Consider the following 16,466-nt stretch of genomic DNA (forward strand, 5'->3'; position numbering starts at 1 on the left):
TGAAAAGGCTGATTGCATAAAATATCTGGGGATTTACTTTGATAGCGACCTCTCATGGCATAGTCACATGGCTTACGTTTGTGGCAGATTGCGTAGAACGGCATGGCTACTGTTCACAGTTAAATCTTTCCTACCTTTATCGGTAAAAAAGACAATCATGCATGCACTTGCATACAGTGTTATTAGATATGGCATCACACTGTTTGCACACTCTTCGCAAAGGTGGCATGATCGGGTAGACGCTCTTCTAAAATATATGTTGAAAAGTACCGCCTGTGAACATTCCTTTCCCCCTCATGTAAACTTGTTTAATTTTCTTGGTCTTCCGTCCTTTGAAACTTTATATAGGCACACTGTTATTCTTCGGCACTTTTGGAATACTGCTTTCAAGACGAGAGCAGTTTCTGCTAGAGCAATACGGAATTGTCAACGCTACACGGTCGCCAGATACGTAACCAGATATGACAAAGCAAGACGATGTGTTTATGTCCCTACAATCTTCAATACGCTTCCTGATCAGGTGTTGACCGCTACATCTAAAGCCACCGTAAAACAAATGCTGAAATCTGTGAAGTTTTTATTCTAAATAGATGCAAGAAACTTGTAAATTCCAATGTGATTTTTTTCATCTCTTTTATACAATGTATCTTCCTTAGTATTTGTATTTCAGTGTTTGTGCACTTACCGTGATATTTTATTGCCTTTACTTTTCGCTCGCCGATTTTGCCGGGCCTAGTCCTGCAAGCCTCCCTTGGCTTTGACAGGCCCGAGTTTGTATGTACCACCATGTGTTGTGGCAATAAAATTATTATTATTATTATTATTATTATTATTATTATTATTATTATTATTATTATTATTATTATTATTATTATTATTATTATTATTATTATTATTATTATTATTATTATTATTATTATTATTATTATTATTATTATTATTATTATTATTATTATTATTCGGCGGCGGCGAGTGCGTAGACCAACGCCGACACTTTGTATCTCAACAGACGGTGACCTGGATGCTGCCCTCGTGATGCCCCGGACGCTACTATCACCTTAATCGGAGGTGGCCATTCAGCTGATTCAGGCGACAAGCGGCCAACTCGTCTTAAAACAAGACTTCGCCAGCAAACTACATAAGCCAGTGGACAACGGGGATCATCTGCAGTCAGCGGCGAGTGCGTGGCCCAACGCTGACATTTGTATCTCAAAAGGTAGCGTGTCATTTTTTTGGCTGGTATCGCTCAAATTTTGATTTGCCGCTGACTGCACCCAGTGTATTGCACCCTGTCTGCGCCCTGTGTACGCTTTCCCCTGTATAACAATGGCAGATTGTATCACCTGTCACCAGACACTACCCGAGGATGGAAAATTCATGACCTGTACTAGTTGTTATTACTCTTACCATCTGGGCCAAAATTGTTCTGGAATTGCGCCAAACACCTTTAACACAATGGGTACCGCAAAACGGGACGTGTGGGTATGTAAGACATGCAGAGCGGCAAGAAAACGCGTAGGTGGTTCCAACTCTCTGTCTGACGCTGCCGAGGCCGATGAGGGTACAGGGGTGAAATCGGCATTGCTTTCGGAACTACAAGACATCAAAAAGAGCCTAGAATGCTTACCGGAGCTACATTCGAAGGTTGATTCACTGCTACTTTTGCGAACCGAAGTGATCTCATTAACCAAAACAGTTCATGAACTGGAGAGCTCAGTGTGACCTTTCTGTCGGAACAGTACGATTCAGTTCTCGCTGAAATGAAGGCAGCCAAGGAACAAGCACGTTCTCGAGATGAAGAAATATCCGCACTGAGAACAACTGTCCAGGCTCAAGCAGAACAGCTGGAGAGGATACAAGCTGTACCTAATGAGAGTGAACAATAGAGTCGCAACATGAACATGGAATTCCATGGCCTCAAAGAAGAAGCGAACGAAAATCGGAAGGAAGTGCTTAGGGAGATCGCTGGAAAACTAGAAGCGCAAAATTTTTCTCTGTCGGAGGTTGAAGCAATTCCTCGTCTACCGGGCAGGCGTGACTCTATCCCGAGGATTCTTGTGCGCTTCAGTTCCATTGCTTCCACAGAAAAGTTATTCGAAGCCCGCCGGAAGCTTGGAAATCTTTGCGAGCCTGGAATGACCCAAACGATATTTTTCAACGAGGACTTGACTAGACTGAAGCGAGATCGTTTCTGGCGTGCAAGGACCAGGGCTAAGCAAAAGGAATGCAAATTTGTCTGGGTTAAACGTGGCAAGATCTTTGCGAAGAAGACCGAAAGCTCGTCTCTGCTCCGAATAATCAGACCAGCCAACTTGGATCAAACTGTCTATCTGCAGTGGACAATACGTGCTGCCAACTCCCAAATTCTAAGTCTTTCAAGGATAAATTTGGTCACAGCTCTGATAATGAATTTACTATTGTAAGCACAAATGTTAGAAGCCTCCGAAAGCACTGGGAAGAATTTAAGCTAACTGCCTCATCAGGAATCAGATTTGTTGACGTTTTGGTCCCGACAGAAATTAATGTTACAGATACCTGCATGCACACGTTTTCACTACCAGGCTATCAGTGCCGTTTCGTAACGCGGCCTCGTCGACGAGGGGGCGGAATCGCTATCTTTGTAAGAGGCACGTTTGACATTGCACCCATTGACGTGAACTTTGTTCATGCCGAATGCTTGGCGCTAACGATAACTTGTGGCTCTCGATGTCTGAGCTTCGTAGCTTTTTATCGGCCACCTTGCAACAGTGTTATCCGTTTTCTATTGGAACTCGAGGAATTGCTACGGTCGTGGAATTCTGTGGAAGAACTATGCTTAGTAGGAGACCTGAATATAAATACCTTGTGTCCTGCAGTTGGCTCCGTATCCGACTATTTGTCCCTCCTGTCATCGTATGGTGTTGAAAATATGATAACAGCTCCCACCCGTGAAGAAATAGCTGGTGGCCATTTAACAACGTCGTGTCTAGACCACATCGCCTTACGAGCCCCCAACTACTCATTTGCTTCTTGTGTTATTTTGCAACATTTTGCGGTCCACTATCTTGCCGTTTGCCGTTCATCACCTTCTTTTGGTTGGTTGATGGGGTTTAACGTCCCAAAGCGACTAAGGCTATGAGAGACGCCGTAGTGGAGGGCTTCGGAAATTTCGACCACCTGGGGTTCTTTAACGTGCACTGACATCGCACAGCACACGGGCCTCGAATTTCTCCTCCAAAGAAATTCAACCGCCGCGGCCGGGATCGAACCCGCGTCTTTCGGGACAGCAGCCGAGCACCATGGCCACTGAGCCACCGCGGCGGCTCATCACCTTCTTTTCCTCTGCCAAATGCTCAGCGAACCACCACACCCAATAACTTAATTTACCTTACTGTAATCGACCAGAAGGTCTTAGATAGCCTAATTAACAGTTTTAATTGGATGGCCCTAACTAATTCTAATTCCCCGCAAGTAGTCTATACCATCTTCTGTAACCAAATAAAGAAGTTTGAAGATAATGCCAAGCGCGTCGTAATTAAGAAACGTAAAAAGGATTATAACTGGTTGACTGCGGACATAATGCATGCCATTTCATAAAGAGACATGCTTTAGAAACGATGTAAACATGTCCCAAAAAATAAAAACCTACGTCTAGACTACAAGGCTGCAAGAAATAGAGTAGTAGCTATAATAAGGTCCAAGAAGCGCCAGTTCTTTTTCCAAAAATTTCGCCAGTCGTCAAGGAATGCCGCAGAAACATGGTCTCTAATAAACCACCTTCGTGGTAAAAACGCTGCAAACCTTTCCCCGGTTTCTTTTTTTCCAGGCGATTCGGTCGAGGTCGCAAATAGATTCAACCATTTGTTTGCACTTGCTTCCGAAAACGCATCCTCGTGTCAGGCCGTTCATTCCACGCTTGAAAATTCACTCCCAGCATCCGCTTTTCTTCCTAGAATTTCAGAAAATGAACTTTATGCAATAATTTTCAGCTTTAAGCGCAATAAGCCTCCTGGTATTGACGGTTTATCAGCTAGTCTACTACAGAGGAACTTTGCAGCGATACCCAATGTTTTGCTCTTCATGTTAAACGGCTTTCTTGATACCGCGTGAATCCCGAAAGAGCTTAAAACTGCGATAGGTAATCGGCTTTTCAAAGGGGGACAAAAAGATGACATGAACAGCTATCGACCCATTTCGATGTTGCCGATACTTTCCCATGTTATAGAAAAATCTCTTTTGAAAACCATGTCATCCTTTGTTGAAAAATTTTCGATTCTGTCGCCTCGACAGGTCGTTTTCATTACTGGTCATGGTACGGTAGCCCTTCTGGAGGAATTCTCGGATGAACTGTTTTCGGCTTTTGATCAAAATTTGTTTTCCGTTGCTTTGTTTCTAGACATATCTAAAGCCTTCGACACAGTTCATCACGGAATTCTTCTACAGAAACTCTATTCTAGCGGTTTCAGGGGCCCATTTCACGATGTCCTCAAGAACTATCTCACCGAACAATCGCAAATGGTTGTTTTAGACGAGATTAAAAACGCAAGTGGTATACTTCATGGGAAGGCTGGTGTACCTCAGTGCTCTATACTGTCACCTTTACTCTTCAACATATTTATTAATGATTTTACGCACGTAATCTCAGACGGAACGGCGAAAAGGCGACCAGATGGTGAGGCGCGCATTCTGATATGTGAGAACACTAATTCTGGCCACAACCACGTAAGAGTCATTGTATTGGCCCAAAAGCTTTTGGTGGAAGCCGCGGCGCCGGATGGACGCCAAAGCCAGAGAATATCGTCCGGTGCGTAGACAACATGCCGCTCGTGGCTGTGGTAGTTGTCCTTGAATCACTCTTGAGAAACAATGGATCGCTGGTGGGCAATCCGACGAGGTTCTTCGGCTGAAGACAAGATCTCACTGATACACAGATTGTCACTTAGAGAAAATGGCAGGATAGTGTCCATGGTGTAGCGAGGGGGGCGAACGTACAAGAGGTAGAATTAGCTCCATCCGGTCGTTTCATGTGCGGCGGTATTGAAGGCGTGTGCGATGAAGGCCACTATGGTGTCCGAGTTCTTATGGTCAGAGTCCGCATACATGGCAAGTATGTTGGAGAGTTTTCGGTTTATGCGTTCTGTCAAGCTGTTTGTCTGCCGCTGATATGGCGTTGAGTGCCAGTAAGTAATCACGCACAAACGTAACAGCATTTCAATGATATCGGCCCCGAATTTGCGGCCGGGGTCATTTACGTATTACCACTTGCGGTGGTTCGTGCCGTAAGAGGACAGAGTTCGGAAGAAACAGCGACGCTTCATGCGCAAAAGCGATGGTACAGTAGTCGTTTCACATTAACGTGTCAGGTAGTCCGCACGGCCCAGGATCCGGCGATCCGGTCGCGCTTCGGTGGGCAGATGAGCAGCCTGCCACAACAGAGACTAAAAAAACACACGATGGCTAAATGCAGGGAACCACCAATATAAATGCTAGCCAATAAAAACTAAACATTTGCCCCGGTTGAGACGAGACTCCTTGGTCTCGGGAGTTCGTTGTATGTTGTGCTGGCAAATACCCTGCAATAAATTCCAAAACACAATAATACTACAATGCATAAGGTAACCGCAGAAAGCAGAAGGCATAACTGCATTAGATAAATTATCGCACTTTTGGAACACAGCCGCTGGTGATGCGATTTATAGTTTTGCGAAGATATTCCGTTCGAAATTGATAAGTTCAGAGTTTCCTTCTTTGCTTTTCAAGAGCGCTGAAGTTGAAGACACGGTTTGGCTTTACTTAGAAATAGGATACCGCATTAGGGCGCGGCAGCAACAAGAAAAAGTTCAGGGCCACTTTGACTGCCTAAAGTGCGTAGAGGCGAAAGCGTTTTTGTACCACTTTGACTGCCTGTGTGGCACTGGTGACGACACCACTAGATGACGTCACACATAATGATTGACTAATTACTAAGTAATGACGAATTAATCATAGTGGTATAATTATTTTTAATGACTAATACTAATAACTGCTAATTAATGACGCTTAAGCTTCGCCTTTCAGAGTGGAACTCGACAGCGTGTTGTAGCGCTGCCATGGAGTCCACTGAACGCCACCGCCCGTTCGGCGCGGTGCCTTGCTCTTTGAACACAGCGCTTTTTGGGGAAAGGAAATAGCGCTGTAATTCTCTGTCATCTCGGTGCACGGTTGAACCGCACCGTACAGGAAGGGAGGAAGTGGGAGTGAAAGAACAAAGAGAAAGAGGGGTCGTAATGAAGAAGGTGAAAATTGTGTTTGAGGAAAGGAAATTACTCAGTAACTGTTTCACATACCTCGTTGGAAACCCGTCATCCGTTTGTAGAGGAAGAGAAGAAGTGAGAGAGAAGAAGAAAGATCAACAGATGCCGAAGTCAAGAAAATAAAAGTTGAATTTGAAGCAAGGAAGTTACGGAGGAACTGTCTCACATATCCCTGAGGACACACGCGAAAAGCGTGACAACTTAGCTGAGAAGCTTCTGCTGACAACCTGACAACCTTCTGCCCACAACGATGAGGCGTTAAAGTCTTTTGCCTTAACAAGCTTGGTATGCCCATGTCTTCATTTTAAGATTGAGCGTCACCTCTCAACACAAGAGTCAGCGCTTATGTCGAGAGCGGAGAGAAGGAAGAAAAGCGTCCAGATGGGATTCCGTACCGATGCAGACCGAAACCGCTCATTTCGTTCACTTCTCAAAGGCATTCACACGGCACGTCTGGAAATTAATACAATTCGTGGTTGTGACTTCATTCATGACTACTATGAAATTAGCCAGGTTTGGTTGTAATGTATTATTCAGGCCGTCGCCTGTTTTATGCTTAGCAACGAAATACGATCACTTATACCGGAGGTAGTAAAAATCAGGCAATCTTGGTATGCGGTTGTCTATGATACCCCAACCTGAGGAATTGTTTTAAAAAAATCGTTGCTAATAATTTTGCATTCATTGTTGTGCTTAGTTAACATGCATTCGGAGAATAGAACAAGTATCTCTGTATTCAAGAATATATTCTATTGTTTCCACGTGCTCGGCGCTTAGTGCAAAGTAATCAATTTAAAAATAACCTTGGATTTTTGTGGAGCAGACAGCTTCAGTACCAAAACATACGGATTTGGTTTGGAAACCTGCCCTTCTTTTTGGTTTGCTGGACACGTAACTATTGTTTGTGACATAAAGGAAAGAAGGTAAAACCAGAACTCTACGTATTATGGTTTCGCGACTGAAGTTTTTCAAGTGAATTTTAGACCCAGTTTATTATTTTTTTATAGGCCATTCTTTATTTCCAAAAATGAAATGAATATAGCAGCGATATTTTTGTGGAACGTGTATCACATATAAAAGCGCACCAACCCTCACAGCCTCACACGACACAAAGCAATATGTCGCTCTACACAGTTTTGGTCACCTGCCTCATCGCAGTCGCTCTTGGAGCCACACCGCAGAAGAATGGTAAGCTTACACTGTTTTTATTAGCGCAGCGAAAACGGAGCTCTTATCAAATAATCTCATTCATTGTTGTGTGCATGCGCTGAAGTGGCGCTGACGTTTGTTGCTGCTAAAGTGTTCCAGCATCCCCACAGTGCTTCAAAGGAAGGACGTAATACAAGAATGCGCCAGATGATAATAATGAAATGGAGAAATGATGTGCACTTCACTACAATTACACAGATGAAAAAGTGGATGTGAAGTCACCGTCGGGCAACTACGCAATAGCGCACTATGAACTGTTTACCGAAAATTGCGTTCGAAAAGTTTAAAGAGTGTGAGAATAGAAGGAGCCCAAGGATTGTTTTATTGCTCGAAGAATTTAGGTGCTGTGTTGACGCTCGTAACCGTGTTACGTAAGATGCACAATTAGCCATTGATTATAACCACTTAAGCCAAGAAACCAGCGTCCATCTCACAAACAGAGGAGCAAAGCGAATTGTCTTCACTTTACTTACGGAGATGCACCGACAGGGAGCGCATTGAAGTTTCCAACGTGTGCCCTTCTCGGCGCAGAGAAAAGTATGATTCAAGCATTTAGCAAGATATCTAGATTAAATGTAATTCCAAAGCGGGCATTGAAATTAATTTACAATACGATGATTCTGATGAACGGCAATTTTTTTATGGGGCAAGGGCGTCGTTTGGTCAACGAGCGCTATGGTGCAAGCAATTACGCGCTTGCGCAAATTAGGGTCAAAGCCTCATTTTCCAAGCAGTTAACCTCAGATCACCAGGCCAAGGAAAAAGCGTATCCCCATTGTATCACCGGTGAGCGCCCGACGGAAATAGAAACCGAACCCTGCACCTCTCCTATGAGAGGTGCATGTTAAAACCACGAAACCGCCACTAACGCCACCATTAAGGCGGAGAGGTCCGCGGTACAGTGGCGACTGCCTTCAGAAATTTAGCGCGCTGGTCAGAAGGGGTGCGGCGGCGGTAAGGCGGCGGCTGCGTAGAGCCATGCAGAGGGAGAATTGCCAGCTGTGTGGCGTCGGGATAGGTCTCACCACGCGGCGAGTGCTTTAACATGGTGAGCGGGCGGCTTCCCCCTTGTGATACGTAAGCACTCTTGAGCGCATTTGCCCACATTTCACTTTTCTTCAGAACTACTCACTACTGTCATGAAAACATCGGACAGTGTTATTCACCCGCAGCAGAGCTTAGCCTTAAACGTAGCTGCTGCATATTAAGCCAAATGGCCCTCCTCTGGTTTTGACATGCTTTGCGACGCATAATAATACAGAAGTTCGTTCCCTCTCCGGAGGCCCCAATTATGTCTAGCATGAAAGGGGAACAAAAAATTCAGTTAGTTGTTGAGGTAACTTCGCTCGTAAGATAATTTTACTGGATTGTTTTCATGGCCGCACTCACATCGGTGAAATTACTACAGCTTTGTCTTGTATCCTACATTAGGCCTCATCCCCTGTGCGTGAAAAATACACTGACATGTACAGGTGGGGAAAAACGTAAACCGAACAGCAGTTATCTTCTAAAATATTCTATGTCTTTCCTAATTGAAAGTGGAAGTTGTCGGATATCAGGCTGAGAGCGAAAGCGAGTGTGCTTTTTCGTAGAAAAATAGTGTTTCGTTATGTGTAATAGGGAAGGCTTGATGGAAGTTAGCACAGAATAGCATGCTCCGTTTACATATGTCCGCACTGGTGCAATGCGGCAGTGCAGAATGGCTTGTTCGAGGCTTTTAAAGATCAAATGGGATTTATGCTTTCTTTGCTACCTAAAATCTAAAATCTACGTACGATAATTTCTGCGCACGCACCGCCACTACAAAACCTTTCTCATTATAATGACAGCATCGTTAGCGAAATTCTGCCAGCATTACCGTAAAAACTCTATTTTGTAAGAACGGACGTTGCATCACACTACATAAACATACCACACTGATGCACGAATAATACCCAAAACATGTCTCTTGAATAATATTTTCACAGGGAAGATTCTTTTATCTTGGGTATAGAGTGGACAACCAAATCTAAATCTTACCCCTTAATTCCACTGTGCTCACCAGCACATCTGATTCTCGCACCGCTACTCACGCTCAGGTTCCTCTAAGTGTGCCTCATCGGATGGAACGCCGCGGGGCGTCCTCGAATCCCGCATGACTCTTTGTGGAGGAGCAAATGTTTTCTCCACTCGATAGATTGGAGGGGAGCGCCAAGTAGAGGGGTGTTTTTTCAGTACAGTTGGAAGGTCGTGTGCGGCTGAAATTATTGCATCCTGTACGGCAATTTTCAACGTTTATTGCATAAAAAACCTCTGCCTCTCCCGTAACCGAGAGTAGAGTATGAATGAAATGTTTACGGGCATAACACATTGCTTGCAGATGGTAGTAGTCAAAATCTTGAAATGGGTCTATTGCTCAACACACCACACCACACTCTTCTTGTTGCGTCGAAGCGATCGCCTGTAATAGTGCGGGCTTAGGTAGGCAGCCGCGAACCGCAGCGGCCTTGTCGCTTTCGGGAGCGGCCGCATAATCATGTCGGCAGGGGCGAGCAGTGCTTTGCTGTGGCGTATCACTCGCAAAGCGATCGCTTTTCGCAAGACACGTGAGTGTAGGACCGCAGCGCCATCCTCGGGGACGGCGCGGAAGCAGTTTTTCAGCCTCAAGGCCCATCTCGCCATAGAGATCCCCTCTTGCTCTTAACGGCCCTCTCTCAAAGCCCCTAACAGATCACGTATAAGTCTCGTTAAATCTTGCACGGTGCCCGGATGAGTGCAATTCAGTGCCCGGGTGTTGGCGCTCGGACTCGGCGTGATGTCACCACACTGCCGACAACGGGAGCTAAAAGCATTTTATGCTTAAAAACACTGCCAAGCACCAATCTTCTCCATAAACTAATTTACAGCCGTTTAACTATTCGTTATGTTGCCTCTTTATTAGAGCTTATATGGGCTTGAAAACTTGTGCTTCTGAAGTTGCTCCCTACTGTAGCTTCGCGTGGTCTATTTCGGTGGATGGCGACGTCAGCCGCATATCGAAAAAAAAGTGCCTACTCGAGCACTCAGAAAACAACAGGGTGTGTTAGCACCTATGACCGGGAGTCACATACATGTTGAACGTGACGTAAACAACGCATGCATGTCTCATTACCTGGCAACAACACTGTCTAGCTATGAACGGAAAGATACAAGAGCGTAATCTGTAACTCTGCACTACACTAGTAGTTCGGCTGCATTACGGCTGCCTGGCCCGTCGCTCGCTGCTTGGTTGCTTCGCTCCGTCGTTGGTATGGCTGGTGTCATTAGTGGAAGCTACTTATACATGCTAAGAAACTGGTTGCTATCGAAGAGACTTCTCGACGTGACTCTCTTAGGCTCAAAGAGGTCATTTATGCTAGAAATAAACCTTAAATAAGAAGTATAAGAAATATTTATTGTTTTAAGAGGAAAGTAATGATGGTATTGGGCTAGTGTCTTCTGTGCGTAACAAGAGAGCGCGTATTTATGCACTGTGGCTTTGGCTGGCTTGCAAAGAAAAGATGTAGAGCAGTACAGCCCGTTAAAAATGTCCAAAAACACTGGAAAAAAAATGATGTTGGCCCATATGAGAGACTAGTGTGTTCTTACAAGAAATAGGCTAATTAAAATGAAGCTTTTCTTTAGAATAAGTGTCAAAATGTAAATTGAGATATCGGCACCAACGGCTGTTCTAGCATACAAAATATTCAATCATCAAGACATTTTTTTTTTCGCCGATATCTGACTCTTGGGTAGGCCTCCACTGACTCTCAAACGAGGACTATGGCTATTTTTTAAGACTTCTCGACAGATTTTGTACGGAGTGGTGAAAAGAATCCGCCCTTTAAATTGAAAATTCGGAGCAATAAATTACTCTTTTTTGCCGAATATATAAATTTAAAAGCTCAAAAATAAGAATGAAATAAATTTCCGGAAAAAGCACAGAATATCTCCAGTGACCATTTAATGCAGCGCTAGCCAGGCAAACGAGCCATTTTTGAACATATAGGGATTTCATTGAAACGGCATACATGGCGTTGTCTGTTTAATTGAATTTTTCTTATTACAGATCGCCGATGCAGATACAACCGCCCTGTGATATCGAATCCTGGTTGTCTTACTTCCGGTTTCCAGTTTGATAGCGCTTCGAGAGTGTGCGTGCCTACTTGTAATCAAGATGCGCCTTTTAAAGCGCAAACGGAATGCAATGGAATTTGCCGCAGTAGTAAGTGAAAACATCCTGGCGTCCTTCTTTATGTTTTCTGCTTCTAGAATAGGTATCCTGAATTGCTTTTTTTTCGAACCTGTCTAATGCTTGTATCGTTGATTGCAGGAGAGCTCGTGTTGCGTTGAATAGGCCTACCCCTTCATAACTATTAAGTTTCCTGCTGTATAGTCAGGAGGTAATGTGGAAGCCGTAGAAGCCATTTTGGAGAAGGAATGCGGTCATTGCATAATAAGAAAATTTCATACACGTGTTCGACTAGTACTGCTACTTCTACCGCCCTGACCCGACCACTGTTCCCTAATCTATAAACTTTGTTTAATCCCGCATACATAAGGAAGCATGAACGACTACGCAGGTGTGTTTTACCACCAAGCACGGAAGGAATACAGTAGGGGCGATGACCGGGAAAGGAGTTCATAGAGAACACGTATATCCGAACTCAGCAGGAACATGAGTAGGGACGTTATTTTAAAGCAACTTTTTCTGACGAGATGAAAAAAGTGGTACCATCTGTTGTGATGCACGTAAGATATTTGTGTACTCATCGCCGCGGCGGACGTGCGGCTCACCCTGCGTGGCATCTGGAAAACCAGGGACAGAAAACTGCTGGACAGTAGCACATAAACCCTTTGAAAAGGACCTCCGCTTCACTGATTTTCGTATTTGTGCTAAGTGGCTGTGTGCAACTAGTGTTAAGACAGAAAAGAACTCGTTAAAATTTTTCTCATCTTTCGGTTTGAGAGGAGAGGACATCAATGAGTAGTGGTCGACACTTTTTCCGCTGACCGAACTCTAGCTAGCGGCATTAGGGCAACCCCGTGTCCAAGGGTGTTACAAGCACGGCTCTGCCCCTTCGTCCCCTAGCAACCTGTTGCGTAAGAACGACCCCCCCCCCCCCCGTTCCGTTGCCGCTGCGCACTAAACATGCTGGCTCCTGCATAGAGGAATAAAACCACAGAGCAGCTTTATATCGTATTTTCCCAGCACGCTCTGTAATACCTGAAAAGACAATAAGCACAAACCTGCGCTCGAGAGGTATCTCAGAGCTATTCATGACCGTCCGATATGCTGCCCTATTATAAAGCGCCGTTCTCTATACTGTTCTCTACGTATTGTGTTTAAAAGAAGATATTGTTTAATCAAGGCCCCTTGAGCTAGGTTAGACAGTCGAAAACTCTACCTTGACTGTTCATTGTGGGTAGCAGTTATGACCGCCGTCATTTCAGTTTCTTCTTTCACCGTGTAGCTAGAGACAGGAATTTGAAGTTACACAATTTCTAGTATCTTTAGGCCGGCCAATAACCAAAGGCGTAACTGCAGAATACTGCATATTCACATCGTTCAATTAACGTTTGAAAATAAAAAATGACGGCAACCGATCCATATGGCATTCTTTCTTAATTTGTTCTGAGGATCGTTCAGTTGCGTAGCATCGATTTATTATGCTAGGGAAGCCGTCAGGCGCAATGATAATGCGCGAAAAGAGATTACTCCTAGCAGTGCATCAAATACGCGGTAACTCGCACTAAAAATAGGCCTCTCTTGTGTGAATATACAAGGCTATGGAAACAGGAGCATTTTTTGTTTTGTCACAAAGGCCTCAAATTAGACAAAATGCTTTTTTTCGGGATTAACTATTAAAACAGTGCGCGCTTTTAAATAACCTTAGAGAGTCTGAATTACTTCATTACTTTGTTAATGCGTGGAAGCCATTTGTAGTTTACCCGCCGCGGTGGCTCAGTTGTTATGGCGCTCGGCTGCTGACCCCGAAAGACGCGGGTTCGATCCCGGCCGCGGCGGCTGAATTTCGATGAAGGCGAAATTCTAGAGGCCCGTGTGCTGTGCGATATCAGTGCACGTTAAAGAACTCCAGATGGTGGAAATTTGCGGAGCCCTTCACTACGGCGTCTCTCATAGCCTCACTCGCTTTGGAACGTTAAACCCTAATAAACCAAACCAAAGCCTCTCTGGTTTGTTTTCGTCTTAAGACCGCGTACTTTGGTTTACTACTCCATCTTGAGGGTCATTGGAGATGAGCCACAGCACAGAGAACATTTTTTAGGGCCTTTTCTATATTTGAGCTTTTACAGCTAGTATTGTTTATTTCGAAGCGATAATCACTCAACATTGTAAACTTGTTAACGGTTGAAAGTTACGCTACAGGTATTTCGGTGAAAAGTCGTCGAAAAATTAAAAAATACTGCGTTATTTAGGTAGCCATATCCTAGGGTCAGTGAATTTCCGCAAAACGGCTCCTCCGTAAATGAGAAAAAAAAACGTCGCTTGCGATGTGAAGAATTACCTGCTTCCCTCCCTGGCTAAGTTTTGGCGAGATTTTTCTTCGAAAGAACAGACCTTATCAAGTTTCTGTATAAACGGAGAAACCGGAACAGATAAATTTTTTATTGCAAACACTTTCAAGCAGTTGTTTTGTTCAGTGTTTACGAATGACGATGGTCGAAAGCCAAGCTTTAATTCTTCAATTGAGTGCCCACCCATTGTTAATATCTCAGTGACTGAAGAAGGCATTTTATCTCTCTTGCTAAATCTAAATATTAAGAAATCGCCTGGAATGAACGTTATACCTACTGCTTTTCTCACGCGATACGCCGAGTGGTGCTAAAAGTAATTGGGTATTCTGTTTAATAAGTCTTTATCGTGTGCAGCACTTCCAAATGACTGGAAGTACGCGAAGGTTACCCCAGTACCCAAAACAGAAAACCGGTCACTTATCACTCCGTACGCACGAATTTCATTGCTGCCCATATGCGCGAAAACACTTCAACATATTATATTCGAACACATTTCGGTCTTTCTGACTGACAACAACATAATTGATTCCAGGCTAGCATGGGTTTCGAAAGGGATTATCTGCAACAACGTAGCTTCTCGAAACCATTCACGAATTCGCAGAAATTTTAACAAGCAGCGTCAAATTGGTATGATATTCATAGATTTTGAAAAGGCATTCGACCGTGTATCTCATCCTAACCTAGTTTTAAAACTACAGCCAATACTCAAAAATGATCTGCTGCTTGCAAGGATTTATGCATATTTGTCATCACGCAGACAGAGTGTGTTTATTGATGGTGTGCGCTCTGACTCAGCACCGGTACAGACTCGCATTCCACAGGGATCCGTCCTTGGGCCCCTTTTCTTTCTAATCTTCGTCAATGACTTAATGCAAGTAGTGAACGTGAAATTAAGGTTATTTGCAGATGACTGCACACTCTATCAAGAAATCAATAACTGCAATGACCAGGTTTTTTTTAATTCAGCATTAGCCAACGTAGAAGCATGGTGCGCCGCATGGCAAATGACTATTAATGCAAAGAAAACGGTCGCTATGTAAATAACGCGAAAACGAAACCCTTTAAAATTTTGTTACAGCATCGGTGGCAATATTCTGTCTACGGTCAGCAGCTACAAATACTTGGGTCACGTAATTACATCAGACCTGAGATGGAACAAGCATATATCATATATTTCAAAAAAAGCAATGCGCAAGCTTGGTTTCTTGAGGAGGTCGCTTCGACAGTCAACAGCAGAAATCCGTTTTGTAGCGTACAAAACGAACATTAGACCAATTCTCGAGTACGACTCAATAGTATAGGACCCGTATACCGAAAAAAAAACGTAACACACTTAGAAAGGATTAAAGAAAATCGGTTAGTTTTATATTCAACTGTTATAGCTGGCAAGTATCTTTGGTGATTCTTCTAAACAACGCAAACTTATTGCTATTAAAATTGAGACTTTATAGGGACAGACTGAAATATATGTAGCTACTATATCATGATATGCTGGGAATAGATAAGGATGTGTACATTAATTTAGTTTCTAAGCGCCCAACAAGACCTAATCATTCGAAAAAATAAAATAATTTTTTTGCAGGACTAACGTGTTTAAAAACTCGTGTTTTCCACGGACAGTAAGTGAGTGGAATGCGCTCACCTCGAGTACAGTGGAAAGCCCGACGGTCCAGTCATTCTGCGGCATGCTTAACAGTATTGAGGCCAAATAGCATTATCATCGTGTCGTTATGCGCAATGCCTTAAGTGAATCATATGCATGATTGTTTTCATTGTTTGTATATTTCGTTTCTTGTTCAAGTGATTGAGCATGCGTGGTTGTGTCGTGCTGTTGTGTACGTGCCTTGTTGTTTTTGTCGCGCTTTACGTTTCGTTACCATTATTACTAGTTGATTTCGTCTCTCCTTACTTGAATTCTTCTGATGCTTTTCTGTTACGTGCATTTCCTTGATGTATTATTGGTATGCCCACTCCTGCATAAGGCCTCAAACTGAGGCCGGCATTATCTGGTAAATTAAAATAAATAAATAAGAATAAGCATATTACCTAAGCCCATCCTTCTTGTCAATTTCAGGAGTCGTTTGCACAGCTCTCCGACCGATGTCATCTTGTCTTCCCGGTTCCCTGGTGACGGTGTTTTATTATGACCCGTTGAGTGGAAAGTGTCGTAAAGACGCGACAGCCTGCACTTACTATGGCAATAATTTCCCATACAAAAATGAGTGCAAGAAGACTTGTGGCGCCAGTAAGTCATTTCATTCATTCCGCTTAAGCTGCGGCTAACTTGTGTTTTAAAGTTCTACGCTATACGCGTTAAATAGAGCATGACTGGCACAATATAAAGGGAAACCTCTGTGAACTGACTGCGATTTACAACAATCGTTGCGCAGTGCCCACTCTTTGGGTTACCCTCTAATATTATTCATTAGCGCCAATCTTGCTGTCAGA

The 16,466-nt window shown here is 43.7% G+C and overlaps 1 long non-coding RNA gene across 1 annotated transcript; it reads left to right on the forward strand.

The window, feature by feature from the left end:
- Nucleotides 1-1,015: 1,015 nt before the first annotated feature.
- On the forward strand, nt 1,016-16,257 carry LOC149327406 (uncharacterized). The gene is made up of 4 exons (XR_016286128.1): nt 1,016-1,216; nt 7,407-7,460; nt 11,548-11,703; nt 16,093-16,257. It is a non-coding gene; the product is annotated as an uncharacterized LOC149327406 (long non-coding RNA).
- Nucleotides 16,258-16,466: the final 209 nt, after the last annotated feature.

The sequence above is a fragment of the Amblyomma mixtum genome, chromosome 10, assembly GCF_055824585.1.
Source record: "Amblyomma mixtum isolate Tamu chromosome 10, ASM5582458v1, whole genome shotgun sequence".
In the NCBI taxonomy this organism is placed as follows: Eukaryota; Metazoa; Arthropoda; class Arachnida; order Ixodida; family Ixodidae; genus Amblyomma; species Amblyomma mixtum.